The 24799-nt window shown below is 48.4% G+C and overlaps 1 protein-coding gene and 1 long non-coding RNA gene across 4 annotated transcripts in view; one reads left to right on the top strand and one right to left on the bottom strand.

The window, feature by feature from the left end:
• The window catches only part of LOC138929725 (uncharacterized), a 259119-nt gene that overhangs the window by 7642 nt on the left and 226678 nt on the right, over window positions 1–24799 (bottom strand). For both annotated transcript variants that reach the window (XR_011445931.1, XR_011445932.1), the window contains 3 exons: window positions 11543–11683; window positions 576–1018; window positions 259–487 (listed from right to left, as the gene is read on the bottom strand). This is a non-coding gene — a long non-coding RNA (uncharacterized lncRNA). The remainder of the gene's footprint in view (window positions 1–258; window positions 488–575; window positions 1019–11542; window positions 11684–24799) is intronic.
• Window positions 3570–24799, top strand: part of NGF (nerve growth factor) — a 56424-nt gene continuing 35194 nt past the window's right edge. The window contains exon 1 of one of the 2 annotated variants that reach the window (XM_069601643.1): window positions 3570–3848. The gene's annotated coding sequence lies outside the window, so the exon portion shown is untranslated. Of the gene's footprint in view, window positions 4002–24799 lie in introns of both variants that reach the window. The other variant, XM_069601632.1, reaches the window with a different exon arrangement.

The raw sequence follows: 24799 nt of genomic DNA, 5'->3' as shown, positions 1-24799 counted from the left end.
GCAGAAGGGCCAGTTGTTTCTTTAAAAGAGAAAAGGCAAGTGAGTGCTCAAGCAAAAGGGAAGAGACCTTGGAGATGGAGAAAGTGAAGAGATCAGAGAGGAAGAAAGGAGATATCAAAGAAGAGGTAGACACAGTCCTCCAGAGGAGATAGGGGCCCCCCAGCTGCAATGTTCTCTGCTCCTTTATCAGCCTCCCGCTCCACCCAGGGTCGGGAGGTCTTTTCCTCAGCCAGAAAGTGCAATATCAAGAAGACTTGCCTAGAAGTCAAGAGACCTGAGTTCTGGTCCTGCCCCTGGTTGTCTGTACTTGGTCTGCACCCTTGTTCTTCTGAAACGTGTCCTCCTCCTGCATAAGCGAGGTGGCTGGAGCAATCATATCCTCTCCTGCATAAGCAAGGTGGCTGGAGCGATCATCTCCATGCTTCTATAACTGTGTCATCTCACTCAGCATTATGAGATGTTTCCTCTTCTGTAGTGTTTCTGCACTCTGATCAGCAGGAAGGAAAAAAAAAATCTTTGAACTGAAGCTATCACTTCCTCCAGCAATTGGGACAATATTTCCGTTTCACACGTACTGAGAGCAGATCCGGTGATTCCATCAGTGCCGATAGATCACTGCTGAGCCTCCTGGTGTTTTAAATAGCATATGCACTTGGTCCTGGCCTTCTGGAATGAAGCAAGGGAGAGACAGGAGCTTTGTGCTAGGCTGAGTGTTGCTGTTGACAAGGCACTCGATGGCTGCAGGCTTCTGCATCCTCAGAAATAACAACAATTACTGCGCACTCCACAATCTGTCCTCCGAGGCAGCAAACGCATCAGCTGCTGGTTATTTTGATACCCTGGATAAAAAGCTTTCGAGAAAATCTAGTACAGAAAACATTCTTATCCTCTGCTTGTCTGCACCATTCCTTCTGCCTGCTGCCCTCTCAGCTGTTTGGATTCCTATAAATGTAGCTGGTCCAGGCTTCAAGGTCCTCATTTCAGTGGCCAAGAGGAAGTTGTTTCTGTTTGGATCCTCCTGAAAGTGGAAGAAGCAAGAGAAGAGACATCTGGTTATGTGTCTGTGTGCCAAGGCCGGTCTGACCTGGAATCTGCTGGGAACCAATGCAGTGTGGATGCACTGACAGCCGCGAATGGCTATGAGCATTGTGGGCTTCAGAAAGCATTCGCTGAACACCTACCGTGTGCCAGGCCTGGTGCTAGGACCAGGAGAGATGGTGATGAGCACAGCCAGGATCTAATAAGCAGCCGCCACAAGAACACGAGCTCTTTGATCAGGTACCATGGTCATCTCACAGACTCGCACAAAGTTGTTCAGCCGCTAAATTGTGTCTGACTCTTTTGTGACCCCATGGACTGTAGTCTGCTAGTCTCCTCTGTCCATGGGATTTCCCAGGCAAGAATACTAGAGTGGGTTGCCATTTCCTCCTCCAGGGGGTCTTCCTGACTCAGGGATCAAACCTGAATCTCCTACTCGGCAGGTGAATTTTTTGCCACTGAACTACCTGGGAAGCCCCTGGCACATTGTAGGTGCTCAATGATCAATCTCTGGAATGTGTGTTTGTTATTTACATGTTATAATTTACTCAAGATCCTTAAAACTCAGGGACATTCAGGGACGGAAAGGAGTGCTTATTAAACCAACATGTGCCATCAGAATATGATCAACAATTTGGGGAATGGGGTATCCAGGCTTGTATCCTGTTCACTTTTAAATCTCCGTCTTTACATTCTACATAAAAAAGAACCACAAGTGCCCCCAAAACCTTTTATCCTTCTGGGTGATAACACAAGGACACATACAAAAGGTCTGCGTTCAACAACCAAATACTCTGTTATTCTAAAAATTTCAACTTCATCCCCGAATTCTTGGGCAGCGATTATGTAAGGCTTAGGGCTGGCGCTTTCAAACAAGTTTATACATGACATGATTGATGAACGAATTTGTCCTATTGTCTGGAAATTCCTTTGTTTAACTGACTGGTACATTACCTAATGGATCACCCTACTCTGATGCCATGTCTACAGAAAGGGCCATTCATGGTGGCTCTGGTCACTTACACTCACCTCCTAGGTGTGTTCCTCTACCAGTTTGTATCTGAACAACTGAAGTGGATAAGCCTTTGCTGGGAAATAACGAGGTCATATCAAAGCTGAAGCTCCCTTCCAAGCCTGAGGCTTTCTTCCTACCTCATCCCTCTCAGGTCAATGGGTAAACCCAGGTATGGGGGCAAAGACAAAAACAGAAAGAAGTGGTAACCTCAGATCAATCTGTGTCAAGTGCCAAAGCAGAGCCTCCCCTTGTTCAAGTGCCCTCCACTGGGGAAACAAGGGCCACCTCTGCACTCAGAGCAGGAATCCCTATGCCTCACTAAGTCTGGCCCCCGTGGGTGACCTTCACATTGATTGCAGTGGCATGGCTTCACCCATAAAGGGAGACTCTGTCTCTCCCTCTCTCTCTCCTCACATGCCTTCCTCCCTTGTGGTATCAGGTAGAGTAGGGGTTCAGCATTCAATTTGCTCAAGGAAGAACTGAAGAAACACGTCTCCAAGCTCAACACCAGAGGAGTTGGTGGAATGAATTTCCAAAGACATATGAATCCCCCAGAACACTATTAAATTAATGATGCACATTTAGTGGGAATCTGACTTTGGGGGTATTTCTGCCTTGCCAGTATGGGTCATGGGTCAGACATGCTTCCCCCGTCAAGCTCTGACTGCACAGAACCCAAGAAATCTTGGAGGGTGATCCAGGAGATCCCATCCCACAGAAAGCACAGATGGTGGAGGAAAAGAAGAATTTGGGTAAGGCTTGGGGTGGGGTGGAAGGCTGTCTTCCTAGGTCAGTTTAGTCACAAAACTCTTGCAACATAGATGAAAGCTGTGCATCCTCTATCCAGAAAAATGCAGGCATCACACACAAACCAACATGACTACAACTTCAGAAGGATCGATCGGGCTTCCCTGGTGGTGCAGAGGTTAAAGCGTCTGCCTGCAATGTGGGAGACCTGGGTTCGATCCTTGGGTCGGGAAGATCCCCTGGAGAAGGAAATGGCAACCCACTCCAGTATTCTCCCATGGACGGAGGAGCTTGGTGGGCTACAGTCCACGGGTCGCAAAGAGTCGGACACCACTGAGCCACTTCACTTCACTTCACTTCAGAAGGATCAGGGACTCCAGGAAGGAAGTTTCCTGAGTCAGGGCCTTTAGCGAAGGCTCTGATTCTAGGTCCTGATGCCTAAGCACTCTGCACCTTTTCTCTACAGAGGACTTGCCCTTGCCCGCAAGGGTCTTCTAGGGGGATACGGTTCTCAGGGCCACAGCCCTCCCTTGTGTCAGAGAAGCCTCTGCACCTTCATCTTGCAGAGCTCCCCTGGGTGCGCTTTTTCTCCCAGGGTGACAGGAGGCGTCCCGGGAGAAAGGGGTCTCTGGACTTGTCTCTTGTGGCTGCCAGGAGCAGGAGGAGCAGAAGCCTAGGGCAGGGAAGGTGACGACAGACGGGGAAGGACACTCCCGCCGGGCTCCAGGCGCTGGCTGCAGGCAATGCTGAAGGAAAGCGTGGGGAGGTGGGGGGCGGGGAGGTGCGTGGTCAGCCGGGCAAATCCACCCTCCCCGAACTTGTCGGCCCGTGGGCGTCGGCAACCAGTACCCCAGCCTGGTGTCTCAGAAAATCCCCAGCCAGCCGGGTTCTGCGCGTGGCCCCTCCAACCGCGTGCGCTTCCTTTTGACCTCTGGAGGGTTGAACCCCTCCCAGGCCGGGTCCAGTCAGCCTTCCCGGGGCAAGATCGACCAACCTCTCTCGTCCCCAGGAGCCCCCGCTGGCGGGCACCTCCGCCTGGCCAGAGCAGGTGCGGGACTGGGGCCGGGGAGGGTTGGAGTGGGGGAAAGGATTTGGAGTGGGTGACTCAGGGAGGAGGGGCTAAGAATTCAAGAAGCTTGTGTTGAGCAGCTCGGCGCTCCGGCACAGCAGAGAGCGCTGGGAGCCGGAGGGGAGCGCAGCGGTGAGTCAGTCTGCCCCGAGCTCAGCCCGAGACGGGTGCAGCGCGGGCACGGGCGCGGGCCGGCGTGGCTAGGCTCCAGGGGGAGGGTAGGCAGGGATCGCGGTCTGGCGAGATCTCCGGGCACCACCGCCCCAGAGGTCCCGCGGGCTGAAGTGCGGCGGGGAGAGGAGCGTCCCGAGTGGGTGCGGGAGCGCGGGAGCCTCTGCTGGCGGGCGAGTCGTGGGGAGTAGCGCTCTATCAGGTCGTGGAGTTCCCGATCTCCCGATGGATGGTCGGAAGTCCGGGAGGCAACCCGGGCGCCTGCAGTCGCGGCACCACGGTGCCAGAGACTAGCTCGAGGGTTAGAAGGGGGACAGCGCGCAAGCGAGGGAGAGTTAAAGGAGCGGGGCGAGAGGGATGCGCGGGCTGTGAGCGCTCCAGGACAGCAAGAGCGGTGGTCTCCACCGCGGAGGGCGAATGCGCGGCAAGCGCGGGCTGCGGTGTGCGCCCAGTCTCGCGTGGGCTACGCTGCCCCCGGGACGCTGCTCCCAGGTTTCGGGACGAACCCGGCAGGGGGTTCTGGACCTGGTGCAGCGAGTGGAGCAGGGTCGCTGGAGGGTTGGGAATCCTGAGTGATGGCTCCAGGGGATGATAGAGGAAGCCTGCTGAGCAGCCTCCATGGAATGTCCTGCTACGTGGGTCACACGCCTCACCTCCAGCTGTCTGCTGCCAGGTGTAGAAGTTGGCATGAAGGGGTGGGGCGGGCAGCGCCTTAGGTCCAGGCGGCAAAAACCCGGAGGAGGGAGAGACAGGACTTGGGGTCAAGGAGCGGCATCTTTGAGCAATCATAAACAAGCGGCTTCACTCAGATTACAACTCTCCTTTTGCTTTCCAAAAAAAAAAAAAAAAATTCTGAGATTCTCATGGAAGGTGTTTTCTGCTTGAACTTTCTCTTCTCTAGTGACTTGAGAGATTTAGAAAGAGCGTGCTTGCTAGGCTGGTTTTTCCAAGTTGTTCCAGGTTGGAAGTTGTAACAGTTTGTCAGATAATTTATGGGTGTTTCATGCATTAAAGTGTATTACTGCAAAGCCTTTGGGTGCTATGGGTATTAAGGAAAACTTAGTGCACGTTCCCAGCTGGAAACCAAAATAGGACTCTCCTGGGTATCTCTGCCCCCTCTGTCATCTGAGGCCAATGGAAATCCTGGAGAAAAGGCACTTGATTAATTGTTCTGGCTCCATCCTCTGGGCGCACCCACTACAGTGCCAACCGCCCCCACCCCGTTCCCCACACATGCACGGCCAACTACATTCTTAAATTCAGAAAGGGCAGGGGCAGACCCACCAGTATCTTCTCTCCAGGGTCTTCAGACTCTTGAAGCTGTCGCTTGAGTCTGCCGGAGGGGACTGTTTCTCCTTTTCAGTGTGGTGCCGAAGGACAACGGCCGCTGGGCCCTGCCAGCCCTTCTTGCGCAGTGTTTGCTATTTCCTGTCCAATGTCTGAAACTTTCCCCTTCTGAAGACCCACTGAACAAGGACTCCATTTGGTCAGGAAGGGTCTCTTTTGTGGAGAAGTCATAGGTCAGCCTGGGCAACCCGAATGTCAATCCACCACGGTCAGTGTTCCCGGACATTGAGGTAGCTGAGGACTGGGGTTGGAGGGTGAGTGAGAGCGGTCTGGGGTCTAAGGCTGGCCCTGCTGGTGTTGACTCAGAGAGGAAATGAATGTTCCTCAGACTCTGGTCCTTGAAGGGGGTTGGGATTAACATCACATGCCACCAAAATCCTCCCCAGGCTTTTGCCAATGTTTTTGTGCAGGTAGGGAAAAAGGGCAACCTTGAAGGGAAAAGTGTTAGGAGGCACCAAGGGAAATGGGGAACCACGGTCTCGGGGACTGGGGACACAGGTATGGATAGGACTGTAGAAGCATCTCAGAGGATTTTATAGCAGCTGCTAGTGCCATGCCATCCCTGGACAGCCATCTCACCCTAAAACTCCCCAGACCCACGAGAGAATTGGAAAATTGGCTCCACTCAGGGCAGCCATCCTAGTACTAGGGACTTCCCATATCCTTAACCTTTGTCCACAAGTGGGGTTCTCACCTTCTCCTACTTCCCACCACAGATCTCCTCAACCTGGAGGGGCAGAAGGAGCAGGGAATGAGGCTTCACACGCTCCTCTTCCAGAGAAAAATCTGCGCAGTGTCCAGGAAGGGGGCCCCAGCTGCCGACATCAGCAGGGAGGGTAGGGCACGGCAGGGCAGGGCTGGAGCCCGAGGGAAGTTTCTCATCATTGCTGAGATTAAACTGATGAGAAAATCACACAACTTTCCTTTTAAATGAGTGCTGAGCACTTCGGCTGCACATTCATGGAGTGCCTTATTTCAGTGGCAACTCCACTGGAGCCACAGAAAATGACACTCTGCCCTCAGCAGGCGGTGGAAGGCTTGCTGAGGACTCATATAAAGTCTGGATATCTATGAGCAAACAACCCACGTTCCCAGAGGGTTTCTCTTTCTTTGACTGGCACCTCTGAACTTGCAAACCATCAACTAAACTGTCAGCTCCTAGGCTCAACCAGTCCTGAGAACTCAACTCTGGGCCAGTTTCACAGAACAGCATTCTGTGGCCTCCAGCAAGTAAAGGAAGAGGGAAAGACCCTTCCCCAATCCATTGCCAGGGACCTTGCTTCCTGACAGTGGGGAGATGGTTAACATCCAATCTCCAAACAGTAACAAAATCGAGATGGCCCTGAGGCAGAAACGCAGCTGGAGAAGCTGAGGCTTTGTGGTCATTGACCTTTCGACTGGTTATGCATAGGGATGGAATTGTCCTATTTAAGCCAAGATGATAGACCTTGAGCCACAAAATTTAGCCAAGACCAGAACAGTGAAATCACATAATAAAAAAAGATCTTATGCTTCATGGGTTTTTCATTACTCTTCTATGGGTTGGTTACCTTACACGTTTTGGAGGAATTCCTAGAGGTTGTTTGCCTCGAGAGAAATTATACTGAAATGATCTCTTAATGTTTCTCTCCTGTATTTTGGGTAAACTTCTTGTGGTAGTTTTTGAGTTGTAAGACAGAAGGGAAAATAACTTTGTGATCTTGAGCGAGTCACTAAACTTCGCAGCCTTCACTTTCCCAATCTATGGGAGAAGGGTAGTGTATTAACAGTGTTTCTCAATGGGGCTGTTGGCATTTGGAGAAGATTCTTGGTTAAGGGTGACTTATTTCTGTAATGCTGGAAGTTGAGTATTCCTGCCCCACCTGCCAAAATGACAGAAATGGTGACAACCCAAAATCCCCTCTCCCCCATGGAAGGCTAAATGCTTATTAAAAGGGAAATACTGCTCCCAGTTGAGAACTCTGTTGGCAATTACCAATAAGGACCTTTCTTTCAGGCTTTATGGTTGGGCCATCTTCTACTTAATCACTGAATTGGGGCTTCAGAGAGCCAGCCCTGGGCTTCATCCTCCAAGAGCCAGTGTATCAGGGCTCAGGAAACTCAGTGCTGTGGTCCTGCCAGGCATCATCCTTTGCTTTTGTCAGTGGAGTGTGACTACAAATGGCCCACATGAAAAGCAAACCAGAAAGAGTTGGGGGGAAGGGACCGGTGGTATTAGAGCATGGCGGCTTCCTTCTCTGCCATATGCCATTAAAAATACCGGCAGCCTGCCTGCCCCGGGTGTCCACAGCACTGGGAGGAAATCCTTCTCTCCTTTACTAAATGGATCACACTGTAGCACAAGGAGGTTGCTTCTCTGCATGAGAGAGCGAGGAAGCAGAGCCCTCCCCAGCACTGACAACACTTAGTACAACGTGGGCACATGTTGATATCAAATTAATACAACCGTGCCCAAGCTGTGAGAGTAAATGGGAATCAATAACGTGACATTTAATTGAAAAAGTAAGCTAGCAATGTACACTGGAGGGATGGTGCATATAGCACTGGGCTTATTCTCACTTATCCTTACCTCTGCCGCAAGGTCTCACTGGATAACAAGAAATAGGGCCATTTGGGTTATTCATAGTGTAAAGGGCTAAAACGAATAATTTCTTTGGAGGCTTTTATTGCTTGCTACCCACTCCCAAACCCCTGGAGTAGGGAATGGCAACCCATTCCAGTATTCTTGTCCTGGGAAATCCCATGGACAGAGGAACCTGGTGGGCTACAGTCCATGAGGTTGCAAAAGAGTTGGACACGACTTTGCAACTAAACAACAGCAACACCCCCAAGTTGCTGAAGAGGGAAAGCTACCAAAGAAGTAGAACTGTCAGGGTTCGTAGTTGATTCCTAATGAGGACACAAAAAGAAGAAAAGGACATCAGAGATGTAAGGAGATTCCCAGATGGACTGAGACTAGCCTGGTGATGCAATCTGTCAAGTAGGACTAGCAACAATGCTTTTTGAATTGCCCAAGTTTGGCCAACCTCTTCCACACGCGGAAAATCTTTTTATTAGTAGTAGTATTAGTCAGTCAGACAGTCAGGGTTTCCCTGAAAATTCCCCACTGGGGTAAGCAGATGGAGAGGTTTTGGCACTGCCTGCGGTGGCCTCTGCAGGTGGAGAGCGCTGCAAGTGGAATGATCTGGCTCTGAAGTCAGTGAGGATGAACAGCCCAGGCTTCCCCCAGAAGCTGTTCCATACTAAGGGCAGTTAAAATCCACTGCTACAGAATAGGCTCCCAGTAACCGCAAAGTATGTGCTACTTGGTACACAGATGGGCTGATTTTCCCATTTCCTTTGGCTGTCCCCTCAGTAGCCAGGTTGGTGGAATATATCATCTGTCTGAACACCACACACATTCCCAAGTGAGCCCATGGAGGGGCTGCCTGCTGGAAACCATGAGAGCTCAGCCCAGGTCCAGAGAGGGAGGTACTATCTAAGTCCCTAGTCACTGTGGATCTGGCGCGGGGTTAAAGTGACTTGCATTTCTCACTTGTCCAGTCTAGTGAAACACCAGCCCGTGTTTGGACCCGAGCAGACCTGGCTTGGGAAAGATCCCCTGGAGAAGCGCACAGCAACCCATTCTAGTATTTTTGCCTGGAGAATGCCCACAGGCAGAGGAGCCTGGCAGGCTACAGTCCTTGGGGTCTCAAAGAGTCAGACATGACTGAGCGACCAAGCGCAGCCCAGCACAGACCTGGCTTGGAGGTTAGCACGCTAGGGTGCCATCTCATCCTTGTCAATAACCAGGTATTGAGCCTCCATGCTGTATGGGAGGTGCTGAGGCAGGCACACTCCCTTTGGACTGTTTAAAAGAAGGAGCAGTCATGCTCCTGAAGGCTGCTGGACTAAGGAAGCAGGGAGGAGAGAGATGAGCACCAGGAAAGCAGAGATGCAGGAGGGCGTCTCTTGTACCTGGTGTACCTCTTCTGCGAAACAGAGGGAACAGTAGGACCTGCTGTGTTGGGCTGGGCACCTCAAGCGGGGTGATATTGGTGGGATACCAGCACAGGCCTGGCACACAGTTGAGCAGGCACTCAACAAACACGAATTCTTTTCTGTCGTTCTCTCCCTCAGTGGTACTGATCTGAGGTATGCTTTTCACTTCAGATTGAGCAACATTATTTTTGCATTTTTTTATGCCTCTGTATGTGTAAAGCTTTGCTGCCCTGGGAGAAGAAATCTTTCTGGAAGCATCAACTCTTCTCTAGGAATTTACCCACCTTCATTTTGACTTTCTATAATTAACATTTTCATTGGGAGAGAATTTTAACCAAACATTTCATCTTCTGAACTACCTCGGCCTCATAATATCAGAATGAAAGGAAACTCAGAGATATTCTCCTGTGATTTTCTTTCAGAGGCAAACTTCTCAGACTTGTATCTCAGAGATGTTATGTAATGCTCTCTAAATAAGGCATTTCTTGAGAATGGCCATTTGTACTGGCAGCTTTAAGAATGTTTTGGTTCCTTACCCCACATAACAACTTCTCCCTCCAACAACTCGTTTCCTTAGGATTTTATGTGTCTTATCAAGTTCACAAGAGAAGGAAGAGGAGGAAGTGAAATTTTCTATGTCAGCCGGGCATTCATGTTCTCCCACCCCAAGGGTCAGTGGCTGGGCAGCTGTTGCTAAATAGCATATAACCTGTGGTTAAAGGGGAAACAGTCCCCACCCTGGGAAGGCAACATCAGGCCATGGATGGATCTGCCTTCTTCCAATGAGCATCTTGATCAATATGCTAACCAAGGGCCTGGGCCCTGTGGAGAGTCATAATAAATATAAATTCTGCCCAAGGAGCTTGCTCTCAAATCAAAATATAAATGGCTTCAGAGGCTCATCAGATAATATAAATTAGGTAAGACTTAGGCTGGTGGGGGCTGCAGAGAACTAGAGAGGGTATGCCCCATCAGAAAAGGACAAACAATCTGTTGCTTTGCAGGTTTGTAGACCCAATGTGACCAGATCTTCCAACTTTTCCAAGAATTCAAACTTTGTGCTTGAGTGTATAGATCCTTCACTTTTCAAAGCATTCATGCAGATCAACAAAGCCAGCCTGCAGTTTCATCTTATTATCCAGATAGACACACTTGGAGAAATTGAGAGCAGTATGAAAATGGAAACTAGCTGAAGAAGTTCCCATCAACTCTGAGAGGCCTGAATGACCAGTGTCCCCTAGGAAGGCTTCCTAGGGGAAAGGAATGTCCTGCAGGCAGGCAGGATTGTATAAAAGCAGCCCTGGCATAAAACAGAACCAGCTTCAGACCCAATCTCTGTCTCTTATCGGCCCTGTAGCCACATAATGACTCTAAGCCTCAGTTTCCTCATCTGTAAAAGGGACTCATAATGCGAGTCTCAGGGGACAGTTGCGAGGGTGAGACGAAGGAGGGCTGGAAAGCCCTTACTTAATCCAGAGCTTGGAACATTGGCGGTACCCAGTGAGCCTGAGTTCTGTCCTAATGGTGGGCAGGTGGGGTTTAGCCAGTCCAGAGGGCATGAAGGACGAGAAACATGAAGAAGGGCCATTCACTGGCCCTTTGTGAGCTTTGTGAACAGTGGCTTTCCGAGGACTTGGGCTTCAATTGCTTTTCCTGTCCCCAGAGAAGGACAGTGTGTGTAGGCTGTTTTTCTCCCCTCCTGCCCTCTTCCCGCTTCTCCCCAAGGCCCGAGACTGCGTTCCCACTTGCTCTATCAGAATCCCACACTTTAAAAACCTGACCTGGGCCAACAGCAGAAAAACAGAACTCTACTCCATAAGAAGGAAAAGTACTCCGGGAGGCTGTATAGACACGCATGGCAAATATTCAAGGAATTCTTAGGAATAAAAAAAAATTTATAAATCTGGATTTTTGCATGAGGCCATCACAGGAACATGTTTTCTCAATTAGCATGCACATTGTTTGGAGTGAAGTCACTGAGTCCACGGCTCCTCAGGCTGACTTGTGCTGAAGCCACCTGATCAGGACTTTACTTTCTATGATCGAAATCTGATTCGATCAACCCTGTCCCTGCCCCTAGCTGCTGAAACAAAATCACCCCAAATTTAAACCAGGGTGGAGACATATGCAGTCCACTGCAAAGCAATCAAATTTCGGATCCTGGGTGTACTCACCCAAAACTGAGAAAGACAACACTACTCTTGATGATGGGAGTGACAGTCTTCACAGACCCTTGCGTTGTTCTTTTCCTTGGGCACTTATTGTTAGATGGTGGCTGTGCATGGTCCCGTCAGAGCAGATGTGTCCTGTAAGTTCTGAAAGCAGAGAAAATAGTTTCTTTTGCGAAAGCATGCATCAATTGCTTAAAATATTACTAGTTGGTGCCTGAGATCAGCGATTATGTTTTCTGGATGGTTTCCTGGACTGACTCTTTTCCAAGCGAACGGCTTTGTCAGATATTTGTAATTTCTGAAATATTTGATTAATGATGTCCCCTCACCAGAGGAATGATCCAGGGTACATGATTAGCAGCTTGCTTCAGAAACAGAGATACAGCCCAGCATCCATAGGGATCAAGCAAGACGCTGAAAAAATTTCAAACCCACTGTCATAGAATAAAGTAAGGGAAAATGGTTTTCAAACTACAGGTTGGGACCTATTAGGGAGATGAGAAATCAATTAAGTGGTACAACTTTTTTTTTTTTTAAAGAAAGAAATAGAGTAAAATTTTTAAAAATCAACATGCATTGCATGGAACAAAGGGAAATATGTGTGAAAACTTTGTTTTAATTGTATATATGTTTACACAATATGTGTGCAAACTGGATCATGAAGGAAAATGTATTTTTTCACTATGAGTCATGGTTAAAAAAGTTGAAAAGCTCTTGGCACAGACAACAGCATGGTTTAGAAAAGGGCATCGCTCTGAAGCCAGACAAGCTTGGGGTTAAGTCCCAGCTCTGTGATTCCTAGCTGTATGATCTTAGGGAACTTAAGTTCTCTAAGCATCAGTTTCCTCATTTGCAAGGTCAGACTAATTGCCTCCTCACAGGGCTATTGTGTAGATTAAACGACAGAGATGTATGAAGTGCTTGGTACTGGGTCTGCCGTCAAGGAGACCTCAGTAAGCAAGAGGCACTTCAGGCATCAATGGCCTTCTCCTTTCCCCTCTGCCTACTCCTTCTTCATCTTCTTTCGGACTACTCCACCTCATTAGAATGATGACCTCCCTAAATGTTTTTGTCCCTGAGATCTCTGGCCAGCCTAGCAAAGAAACAATAGCATGGTATGTTGTCTGTATCCCTACCTTTCTACCCTCTTTCTTCTTTCATGTTGGCAGAGGCATCTTTCTGTGATTCTGTTCCCTGGACATCATCATGACAGTAGTTGTCCCAAGGGCCCAAGACATCCCCCTCCCTGTCACTGAGAACCATCAGCGGGGTATCACAGCATCACAGCCTTGCCCGGCCTTGTGACCGGGACAAATTCTTTGGTCTTAATGTGGTGGTACAGTGACTCTGGAAGGAGCTTCTGTTCCCACAAATCACATCCTTTCCTTCTCAGTATATTTTTATAAGGACAACAGGGCTAAGATACTATTAAAATGTTGACATTGTCAAATTCTTAAGAAGTCCCTGCCCAGAGCAGGGAGCCTAACATTTTCTTGTGAGCGAGGCTCCAGGCTGCCCCAGTATGGAGGATTTCAATTTCTCTCCTGCTATAAACAGCTTACAGGCTCCTAGTGTGGGCCTTGGAGCTGACGGCTTCAGGTAAGCCAAACCCTAATCCTGACTCCAGCCCTCAACCTGGCCCAGTCTGTCACTGACCCCAGACCTCCCCTCTCCAGCTGAGGGCTCGCGGAAGAATGACCCACACCAGGGGCCACAAAGGTGACATGGCCCCATTTTCTTGAGAGCCTGGCTAATGCAGTCCCCTGAGGACAGATCAGCCATGACAAACTGCCGCCTCTTTGTTCAGGCGGAAGCTTCACCTTCTCCCTCTTGTGTTCCCCGTGCTCCCCTGGGGCTCATTCCAGTGCTCTCTCTCTGTAAAATGCAACTTCCCACCCCCACCGGGGCCCCATTTTCACCACTCAGATTCAAAGAGGATTATCAGTGACATCTCCTCAAATGCTGAATTCCTGTCCAGACCAAAGATTTAATGCTCCTTTCTAGGCAGTTTTTTTTCCAGGCAGTTAAGACATCTCTATTTGAGGTTGCAGGGCAGAGGGCCTTAAGGGGAGAAAGTGGGCGTGTTATAATTTTCATCTCTGTAAGAGTCTTCTGTACCACAACTCATCCCACCATCCCCTGTAAAATTCATGCCATCAGGCCAGTTACACATGTTAACATTTATAGGGACTTCCCCGGCAGTCCAGTGGTTAAGACTTCACCTTCTGATGCAGGGGCTGCATTTTGCATCCCTGGTTGGGAAGCTGAGATCCCACATGCCTCGCGGCCAAAGAACCAAAAGAGAAAACAGAAACAATATGGTAGCAAATTCAATAAAGACTTTAAAAATGGTCCGCATCAAAAAATCTTTAAAAACATAATAACATTTAGAGCAGAAGGGAGACATTTGTCACAGCATATTCAGCCCCTTGCTCCTTAAGCAGGTGGATGATATTGAGTGAAGCATCGGGATGTTGACAAGATCATTAACAAAGCAGCTAAGAGGCTGTTAAATCCATCACTGTTGGACCTGAGTTGTTGTTGTTTAGGAAAAAGCAGAGGCTGACTTACATTTTCTGTGCCCAAAAGGGGAGGAAAAAAAGCATATTTCCACCCTTTCTGAAACTTGCATTGACAAATGGAATCAATTGTCCCAGAACATGACACACCACCAGGAATGTTTCTTATGCATGAAATGAATTACCTTTCTTTTCATCTGAGTTCAAGGGTATTGCATCTGTCCTTATGCGGGGAAAGTGTGAACACTTAGAAATGTTTTCATTTTCTTTTTTGAGGAGGTCGGACACCAAAACCTGACTCCAGATTTCACACCCATGCATCAGCATCTCCATTTCCATTTATCTTGGAAATGAAAGAAAATATTCTGGGAGTGGAACTTTTGAGTGTTGTTTTGAATTTTTCTAAAAAAGAGTGGAACTTGTCAGAAACTAGAGGGCTTAATAAAGCAACAAATATTATTTGTTGTAGGTTATTTTTAAATCACCTTTATGACTAAGCATAACAAAAGTAATTTTAAGTTGGCGCAGTACACAGAATATCCACATTCTACTCATTTTCACTTCTTTAATGATTATGAACCAGAATTATGACTGGCAACACTCATGCTTGTGAAGATTCCAGAAACCTGTCTGAAGCTTATTTCTTTTATGGATTGGGAAAGCTGTTATGTAAGAAAGAAAAATGGTTGTCAGATATAGATTATTTCTTTCAGCTCTGTCATACTGAGAGCTAGGAGAATGGGGATTTATTTCTGGGTCAGCTTCTGAGCTGTGTGACTTGGACAAATCACAGAGCCTCTCTGAGCCTCTGTTTCTTAATCTGTAAAATGAGAATAATAAGTTTGCCCCTGCATACTGGAACGACTTTCTGCCTTGAATACGGTTGCCAGCGGGGGAGACACTTTGACTGTAGGTATAAGAGGTGAGATGTGAGAACCCTGGAAAAGGACTTTGAGACTCCAGGCTCCAGTGTCGGCTCTACCCTGAGTTAAGTGAGGGACCTTGACCGTCACTGGCTCTGTGTGTGCCATCCCAGCTCCCCCCTGCCCATCTCAAATGCAGTACCAGGTGTGAAAGCACTTCACATAATCCTGGGAAGAAACAAGCTGCTCCTGCCACGGTGGGAACAGAGGCCTGTGCCAGGCACTGAGCGGGCCCCTGCGAGGCGGGGGCCAAGGGCACCGTGGAAAGAGCATTGATTTGGAATCAGACTCTCCAAAGCTGCAGGCCCAGGAGTGGGGCTGAAAACACATGTGACCAGGGCAAGTTCCTGCAGCTCTCCAATTTCTAGTTTCCTCGGCTATGAAATGGGGCTAGTAGCACTTACCTCTTGATGTAAAGATTAAACAACATGACTCCTGCTAAGTCCTTGGCTTGTCCAAAACTTGGCTTTGTAGTGGTCCTTGGCACTAATCATGGATGAGTACCCGAGGGGCTCTCTGCTTAGCTGGTGACCTGGCTGAGGACAGTCCAAGGCAGATGTGGTTGCAGGATGCTTCCTAATGGCCCCTCTGTCTCCTCTGCCAGCTTTTCCTTCCCCTGACCTCTAAATATAGGAGTTCCTGGGGCTCAGCCCAGGGTCCTTTCTTATCTGTATTCCTCTCTTCCTAGATGGTCTGTCTCAGCCTCTCCAGGCATTAAATAGGTTCTACAACTTCTGGATGTCTGTTTCCAGTCTGGCCCTCTCCCCCGGGCTCCAGGCTCTCAGGTTCTATCGCCATGTCTGCTTGGACATCTAATGGACATCTCAGATTTAGAGTTGTTGACCCCTGAGCTACTCTTTTCCAAGTCTAATTTTAGTCTTCCCTATTTTAGTCAATGATGTCATTATTCCCAGCTGCTCAGACCCCAAATCAGGAAATTAACCTTGATTAGACCTTCCTCATCACCTTTATTTTTTTCTCATTCACTTATTCATGTTTATTAATTCAACAAACATTCTACAATGTTCTTTCTGCTAGTTTATAAGAACATAACTAGAAACAGTGTATGGTTTCTTCCTTGGAGAAGCTTACTCTTAAGCCGACTTGGGCTTCCCTGGTGGCTCAGAGGTTAAAGCATCTGCCTGCAATGCGGGAGACCTGGGTTCGATCCCTGGGTCGGGAAGATCCCCTGGAGAAGGAAATGGCAACCCACTCCAGTATTCTTGCCTGGACCTATATTCTCTATGGTTCTTGGCCTATTTAGCCAAACAAGCTGAAAGTGAAAGTCTCTCAGTTTTGTCCAAGTCTTTGCAACCCTATGGACTGTAGCCTGCCAGGTTCTTCTGTCTGTGAAATTCTCCAGGCCAGAATATTGTAGTGGGTAGCTGATCCCTTCTCCAGGGAATCTTCTCAATCCAGGGATCAAACTCAGGTCTCCCACATTGCAGGCAGATTCTTTACCGCCTGAGCCACCAGGGAAGCCCATTCAAACAACCCAGTGCTTTCTAACACTGCTGGGTCAGTTTCTTCTGCACAGAAAAGTGAATCATTCATACGTACACACTTATCCCCTCTTCTTTGGATTTCCTGCCCATTCAGGTCACCACAGAGCACCAGGCAGAGGTCCCTGTGCTGTACAGCAGTTCTCACTAATTATCTGTTTTACGCATAGTAGCTCATCACCTTTTCTATTCAGTCCACCAGCAAGTCTTCTTGCTTTCAAACTGAATACTGAACCTGGGCACTTCTCGCATCCCACTACTGCCTCTTAGTCCAAATTACCATCTCTCAGCCAGATTACTACAGAGACTTCCTCCTGGATTCTCTGCCTCCACTCTTGTTCCCTACAACCTTTTAACCTAACAGCAGAGTGCCCTTTTAAAGATGTAAATCACGTCACATTATTTCCTAGCTCTTAACCCTCCAATTACATGTAGAATAACATCCATACTCTGGGCATGGCCTTATTTCAGTGGTTCTTAACCCAGGGGACACTTGGAAACATCAAAAATGACAAACACATGATTGTCACGCGTGGAGAGAGTAGGGGGCTGATACTAGCATCGAGCTGGCAGAGTCCAGGGATACAGCTAAGCATACTGCAATGCACAGGAGAGCACCCAACAACAAAGAGTTATTTGGCTCCAAATGTCAGAAAGGTGAAGTGGAGAATGCATGTGTGATCTGGACCCTGACCCTCCCTCCAGTATCCTGTGTGGCAGCCTCACAGAACTTCTTGTTGTATCTGCAACACGTCATTCTTGATACCGTCCTGGGCCTTTGCACCTGCGGTTCCTTCTGTCTGGAACACTTCCACCCACAGATCTTCACATAGTCAGCTTTTGATCATCATTTAGTTCTGTTTGGGTGTCACGTCTCTTGAGCGCTGTAACTCAATACATCTATCCCCACTCCACCAAACCCTGCCACGGTAGACTCTCCCCCCTTACCCTACTCTATTTATGTCATAATACTTAGTTTTATTATTTGTTTTTTTTGTTTGTTTGTTTATTATTTGACTCCTCTACAGGAATGTGAGAACGGGGACAGGGACGTTGTGTTCATCAAGGGCTTCATCACATATAGGAGCTCAAGAAGTATTCGTTGAGTGAATGAATGAATGGTTGATGCGTATGAGACAGACAGCGATTACTACAGAAGATTAGGAAAGGAGACCATCAGTGGGACCCGGCTTGTGGGGGAAGGCTTCCTAGAGGGCTGTTTTGCCAGTTTGTGGGGTCCCCACCTGTTCAGCTAAGCTGGCCCCAAATGGAGCAGGGCATTGGAAGCTTGGCCTCCTCTGAAGCATGAATATACCTGGGAGCACCTCTTATAGATTAGAGCCGGCTGTGGACTTTAATATTCAATAGGAGAGGGAGCAAAGTTGGAGAGCTCAGGGGTCTTAGATGTATGCTTGAAGAGAGGAGCCAGAAAAGAGAGGCAAATGGGAGAAAGGCAGGAGCAGGAAGGAGAAATCTAGGCTCAAGTTGGTTCAGATCAGGAACAGAGGTCAGTATAGAGGGAGGGAGGAGGTAGGGGAAAGGGGAAGAGAGGACATCTTCAGGGGAAAGTCTCTAAGTAGCTCATCCCGAAGGGCTGACTGTATTAATAGTTTCTGGAGAAGAAACTGGAAGTTCTTCTGCTATCAGTTTTCCAGGAGCCAAGTGAGGCAACTGTTGAGTTGGGCCTAATAAGCTAGAAAGGCCAGTAAAGGGTAGAATCGGATTTCACAGGCAGAGACTGCGCCCTGAATAAACATTGTACTGCCCCATGTATCATGAAATACTACATAAGATAATTATGAAAATCGTGGCTCCAGGATAGTCTTAATTTCTAACATTCTGACCCATTGCCAAACATTGTTCCTGTGCCTCAATTAAAAAAAGCAAGCCCACAAAGCCACCTGTGATGATGTACAATCTGTGTGCGGCACATCCAGGTGATGAGAGCGTGCCCCTTGCCCCAGGTTGGCCTCCCCATGATGCCGCACAATAAGGATGTTAACGTCCAGTTCTTGAGAGGAGTGGGTTCAGATCGTGGATTGTTTTTCCAGGGTCTCAGGAGTCCAGAGTCTGTAGATTATAGAGCCTTTGAGGAGGGGAATGCTTGGTCCCAGGTACACAGCTTCACTCATCCTCACGTCTCCTCCAAGTGACACATGGTCAGGGTCTGTGCCCTCGGGGCTACCTCAGGACACTTACTCATCACTGGTTCATTCTGCTGCCTGGATACTTCTGAGGGTATGACTACAGGGGATTAGCCAGCCAACACCTTATTTTATGAGTCTGTTAATGTAGGTTTAAAGTAATACACCTCAGATGTAGACAGCTTACTCCAACCTACCAAAAATATCATTAGGAACATTTACAAGGTCTAAAGAGTGATTTAATGGTGATGAAATTCAGATGCGTTGCATCGCCCTAATGTCGAATTTAGCCCTGACTCAGTCCATAGAAATACGGATTTCCCGCAGACACACTCTCATAGCCTTCTGGGTCCCATGTGCCTCGCGGAGCTAGGGTGATGAGCTTGTCTGTCACACAGCCTCAGAAGTCATAAGACACCCCTGACCATCTCTGCCCTGCTTCTTCAGAGAGCCGCTGACACTCAGCTTTGACTTCTTGGTCACACAGCCTTTCTGCCAACTTATTGCTGGAGCTCTCTTCCATCATTACGTGCCCTTGGTCTACAGGGGTGTGATGCTCTCAAACTTCTACTCCATCAAAAGGTGACCTCTGACCCTTCACTCACGCTGGAGATACATGGCTGACAAAGACTCAGACGGATGCTTATCCCAGGGGCAGATGCTCTCAGCGGCCATCAAATTCCCTTGGTCAGAAGGCAGCGAACCACTCACAGACAACAGAGCAAGCAAAAGGAGAGCCCTGGCCCTTTTTCCTGCTCATTGTGTCACTTCACATACATTACAAAAACTCTCTTTGATTCTTGGTTTCCTGAACTGTAAAATTGGAATAATAACAGTATTTCCTTTGTAAGGTCTTCCCTAGTGGTTCACACGGTAGAGAATCTGGAACCCCGGGTTCAATATCTGGGTCAGGAAGATCCCCTGGAGAAGGGAATGGCAACCTACTCCAATATTCTTGCCTGGAGAATTCCACGGACAGAGGAGCCTGGCGGAACTGTAAATTTGGAATAATAACAATACCTCCTTTATAAAGCAGTAGCTAAATGAGAGCGTATATGTAACAGCACAGTACTTGGCACCTAAAAGCTCTTCAACAAATGGCAACTACTCACATTATTTTATTAAAAGCTTGGAAAGTAAAATTTCAGGCTTCAGTCAATGACTCATGGAAATATTTTGAAACTTAAGGTCTTTGTGAAGTGAGAGGAGAAGGGGATGGAGTCTAAAACACTGAGAGAAAATCCCTAGCCGAGGAAGGCAGAAGTTCAACCTCGTGGTGTCACTGTGGCTACTATTCAGTTGTGGAGGTGAGCCTCAGTTAAGCCATCTATCAAACGGGAGTAATAAAGTTGCGGTGATGATTAAATATAATAATGCGACAATAATGCTTATAGATGGTTAACACAGCACCATGCACTTGAGGCTCAAAAGGTTTACCCTTCTTGTCACAGCTTTTGTTATCACAGCCTGTCTTTTCCATGCCAGGTCCTCTCTCAACTCTTTACTCAGGTCAAGCTTATATATAGACACATGCAACCTAAGACTATTCCAGGATTTAGGCTGGAGCAGCCTTCCCCCGTGTGCAAGGGGCTGTCCCTGTCTCAGGGCGTTTACAGCCAGCTGAAAGTCACTCCCTCAGATTTCGGGGATCTGCTCCTCCCTGCCACCACGTGGCTTCATCATGAGGAAAGGCGATGCCATGCTCTGCATGGACGGGGCCAGCTCCTTTCCTTCCTTACAGGGCTTTGGAGGTGGTGCCCCCTGGCTCTCCGTTCATCTCTGGGATGGTCACAAAAGCAAGGGGCCTGTAGCCCTTGAAATGAATTTCTGCAGCAATCAGGAAAAGGGCCCAGAGTTTTTTAAAAATAGTTTTAATATATTTCTATTTATTTCTTTATGACTATGCTGGGTCTTTGTTCCTGCACAGGCTTTTCTCTACTCTTGGCAAGTGGGGGCTCCCCTCTCGTTGTGATGTGCAGGCTTCTCATTGAGGTGGCTTCTTTTATTGTGGAGCATGGGCTTTAGGCATGAGGGTTTCAGTAGTTGTGGTGTGTGGGCTCAGCTCCCAGACTCTAGAGCACAGACTCAATAGTTGTGGGGCCCGAGCTTAGTTGCTCCACAGTATGTGGGATCTTCCCGGATGAGGGATCAAATCCTTGTCTCCTGTGTTGGCGGGAGGATTCTTTATTGGTGAGCCACCAGGGAAGTCCAGGGCCCAGAATTTAGCTTTTGCCATTCTTCTTGGCAGAAAGTGCTAGACTGGGACAGAAAAGAAATCCCAGAGACAAGGGTCCTTTAGCTTTCTTGGACTCAAGGGGAAATAAATTTTAAGCTGCCTCATTTATGATCAAAGCTACCAAAATTTATAAAATGTCCTGAGGATGTTTCTGCCCATGTGTTCCTGGGCAAACCTATAAAAGTGGAGGAACATTTTGGTCCCCACAAACTTGGTGATTAGGACTAACTCTTACTGCCAAGGTGAGGTCTGCTTAAAGCTAACTGTTCAGCAGGTGTCACTGGGTTATCTCTGCACTGTTCAGGGCTTTAGCAGGATATAAGGATGTTTAAGACTTGGACCTGCCTACAAGGGACTTAGGAACTTATTGGAAGTTCTTACTTTGTTTTAATTCCAAGGAAACCTTCAGCCTTTGGGAAAAAGAATCACTGGGATGAATCAAATTCCACAGGGCTGGCTGTCATATGGATTCCTCTATGACCCAGTGGCCTCGGACACGAAAAGGAAATGGAAACGTTTAATTATGAGATTTTCTTCTCCCTTTTCTCAGGCTTCCGTTGTCTGCCCCTGTCTACCCTCCACACCACACATACACATGCACACACACACACATAAACACAGATGCACAGGCACTTATAACCACTGCCCCACACACACCCCACACACACACACAAAAGTGGAGACATTGCTGAAGCAGCTGCCAACATTCAAAAGCTGCACTACATTTCGGACTTTAATATCCATAAACTCCTAGCATCAAAAGAATCATGCAAACTCATGTAGTCTTTATATATAGATACACGTTTTTAAAAGAAGGGAGAGAAAAGCCAGAAAGCTAGCAGGTGAAGTGTCTTGTCTAAAATCAGGGTTAGCAGGCAAGCCCAGCTCAGGTCTTAGCTCATTTCTTTTTCTCACTCTTTCATCAGCTATTTCATAAGCACCAACTTTGTGCTAGGAGCTGTGTGAGGCACCTGTGATTCCAGGTGGATGAAACCTGTACAAAGTTCCTCCCTCCTAGGGCTACAGATCAGACAGGAAGACAGCGGCAAGAAACAGAAACGAATGAGCAGTTTCCACTCCGAGTTCTCATATGAAAGATCCATGTGCCATCATAGAGGGGGGGTCCTAGGAAGGCAGGGGAGGTTCCTGGGGAAAGGCATGATTCATTTGCAATCTGAAAGGCAGGCAGGAGAAAGAGAAGGAGGGATGTTCCCCAGATGAAGGGAAGTCTTCCTACCTCATCCAGGAAGCATATTTTTGACAGTGGTGTGCGGGAGTTGGGCTCAAGCAGGCTCACACCTGCTCCACTGCAAACTTCTCTTCCCAACTTCACGCTCAGTGAAGTCACACTAGTATCTTGCTATTGGCTGTGGTGGGAGTATTTACACCCCAGAAAGCAGAAGATGCTACAAATCCAGGTCCCTTTCCTTTGGAGAACCATCTTCACCAAGATGGTTCTACATTCCACCTGCTTCCTGCTGTGGGCATCGCAAACCCTGCCCTTTAAGCCAAACGCCTGTCCCCTGACTGCAGAGTCTCTACCAAGAGCCTGTTCCCAGAAAGACACTGTCAACAAGTGACTGAGGCCTTGGGGCTGTTTATATCAGACCCTGGGCCATCTGGCTTTTAAGAAAGAGCCTGTTCTTGTGGTCTTCGTCACCCCCTTGCCATCTAATGATATTTATCAACCACCCACGCCTGCCCAGTGCTGCATGAGACACTTGGCAGGCAGATCTCAATCAGGCTGTGACCCCTCAGGAATTCGGAGCCTGGCTAAGGCTGCTAGGCTGACATTGTTCTTCCTTAATATAACTCAGGCTGCTGGGGGCACAAGAACCAGGGGCTGAAAGCCCAGCTGAGGGCATGAGGTTAGGAGATGGCACCACTACTGTTTTCCCCAGTCTGCTTCTAGGTACAGGAATCACCAAGTGAGTGCAGGTCAGAGTTCACAGAATATATGATTTGGTGACGTTTTTAAAAGTCAGTCAATTCTCCCATCCTTGTACCCTCCAGTGTCCTCCCAGTTTTATAAAGGGATTTGCCAGAAGAAAAAGTGAGTTTTGAGTTCTTAACAAAGACTGGCAGGAAGGCAGGTGGACATCACTAAGGGGATGTTTTGCAGTGGAAGTACCTTTGTTCCCAAGGTGTGTGTGCGTGTGTGTGTGTGTGTGTGTGTGTGTGTGTGTGTGTGTGTGTGGTGTCTGCTGTGCATACAGAATACAGGGGAACAAACAGTGGCTGTGGATGGCAGTGCAGGTGCAGACGAGGAGGTTGAGCAGGGCTGTGAGATGGGGAATCTTGAAGAAAAATACTGACCATAGGGTCTGGTTGGGAAAAGAAGCTGGACACTCTATTTGATTGCTTCTGATCATCTTCCAGCTCCTGGATGGGAGCCTGTGATGATCACACTTGGCTCATGTTGGAGAAGGCACCCTTTGTGCTATGGAAACTCAGCCATTTTACTAGCTTAATCTCTAGTCAGATGCAAAAGCTGGGTGACACCAACCAGTGAGTCTGGCTAGGAGTCTACCCAGAGCCAGGCATGAATATGCAAGGACCAACTTATGGGGTCCTATGAAGCCACTCAACATTATCTTCCCATGGCCCGTTGTGGGCATCAGCCACTCAGGGGACTGTGAGTCTCCAGCTGCTGCCAAGTCGCTTCAGTCGTGTCCGACTCTGTGCGACCCCAGAGACGGCAGCCCACCAGGCTCCCCCGTCCCTGGGGTTCTCCAGCAGGCTTCCCTTAAAAGCAAAACCCAAAGTGATCAGGGCAGCATTACTGATACCCGGTCTTGAATCTGATTATCTGATTGGCAAACTGCACACGCAGGACAGCAGGGGCTGTGCTGAGGGATGGAGGCTCCCCAAACGGGCTGAAGCTGGCAGACCAGCAGGTGGACCACCAGGGTGGCAGAGACATGGTGATACTGGAGTGGGGGCTGTCTGTGGGTGCTCTGTATTTAGAGCATGGAGGAGAGGATGAAGGAGAGAGGGTGGCTAGAGGTCAAAGAAGATGTGCCAAAGGAGGTTGGCACAGGGTGAGCTGCCCACAGTGATGCAGACAAGAGGCAGGTGGATGTGAAGACTGCTCCTGGCTGCCATGCAGAGGAGCTGCATCCCCTCCCTATCCATCTTCTGCCACTGATCTGGAGGCCAGGGTACCTACTGGCCCTTCTGGCAATGTGCAGTAATTCCAGGGTCCTGGCCCAGATCTCATGAGTCAGTGAGGAAGTCCAGAGGGGAGTCCTATGCACCCATCAGTAGAGGGGCTGCAGGCATGCAGGTTGTGTCCTGTATCACAGCAGTCCCCAACCTTTTGGGCACCAGGAAGTGGTTTCGTGGAAGACAATTTTTTCCATGGACTTAGTGAGGGTGGATGGTTTGGGGATGATTCAAGTGCATTGCATTTATTGTGTACTTTATTTCTATTATTATTACATCAGCTCCACCTCAGATCATCAGGCATTAGATCCTGGAGGCTGGGGACCCCTGCTGTATCAGGCATCCAGCTTAGGTGGTGAATGGAGACTCATCTTCCACTGATTCACACAAAAGCTCCACATGATCAGGGTGCAACCTGCCCATGCAAAGTCCCCTTGGGTCCTAGAAGAGAGGCCAGAGAGAGGATGGGAAGCCCAGAGAAGGGGAAAGTTGTGTACCAGGAGCCAGGGGAGAGGCAGCCTTTGAGAGGGTAAAGACTCACGTCGTCCACTTAGCATCTCCTGGAGCAGCATGGACTATCTGTTCACTCCACTGAAACCCACATGGTCTGAAGATCAAGGGGGTGTTTTCCTTATTAACATCGAAACAATGAACTAGTTTATGTTATTACATGCATTGTCTAAATATTGTTAAATAAAACAGCTTAATGCCAATAATTACCCAAACATTTCAGTGACACAGGACTCCTGCCAGTGCAGGGATGGGTTACCA

The sequence above is a fragment of the Ovis canadensis genome, chromosome 1 (assembly GCF_042477335.2).
Source record: "Ovis canadensis isolate MfBH-ARS-UI-01 breed Bighorn chromosome 1, ARS-UI_OviCan_v2, whole genome shotgun sequence".
Classification (NCBI taxonomy): domain Eukaryota; kingdom Metazoa; phylum Chordata; class Mammalia; order Artiodactyla; family Bovidae; genus Ovis; species Ovis canadensis.
This window is presented reverse-complemented; position numbering and strand designations above follow the sequence as displayed.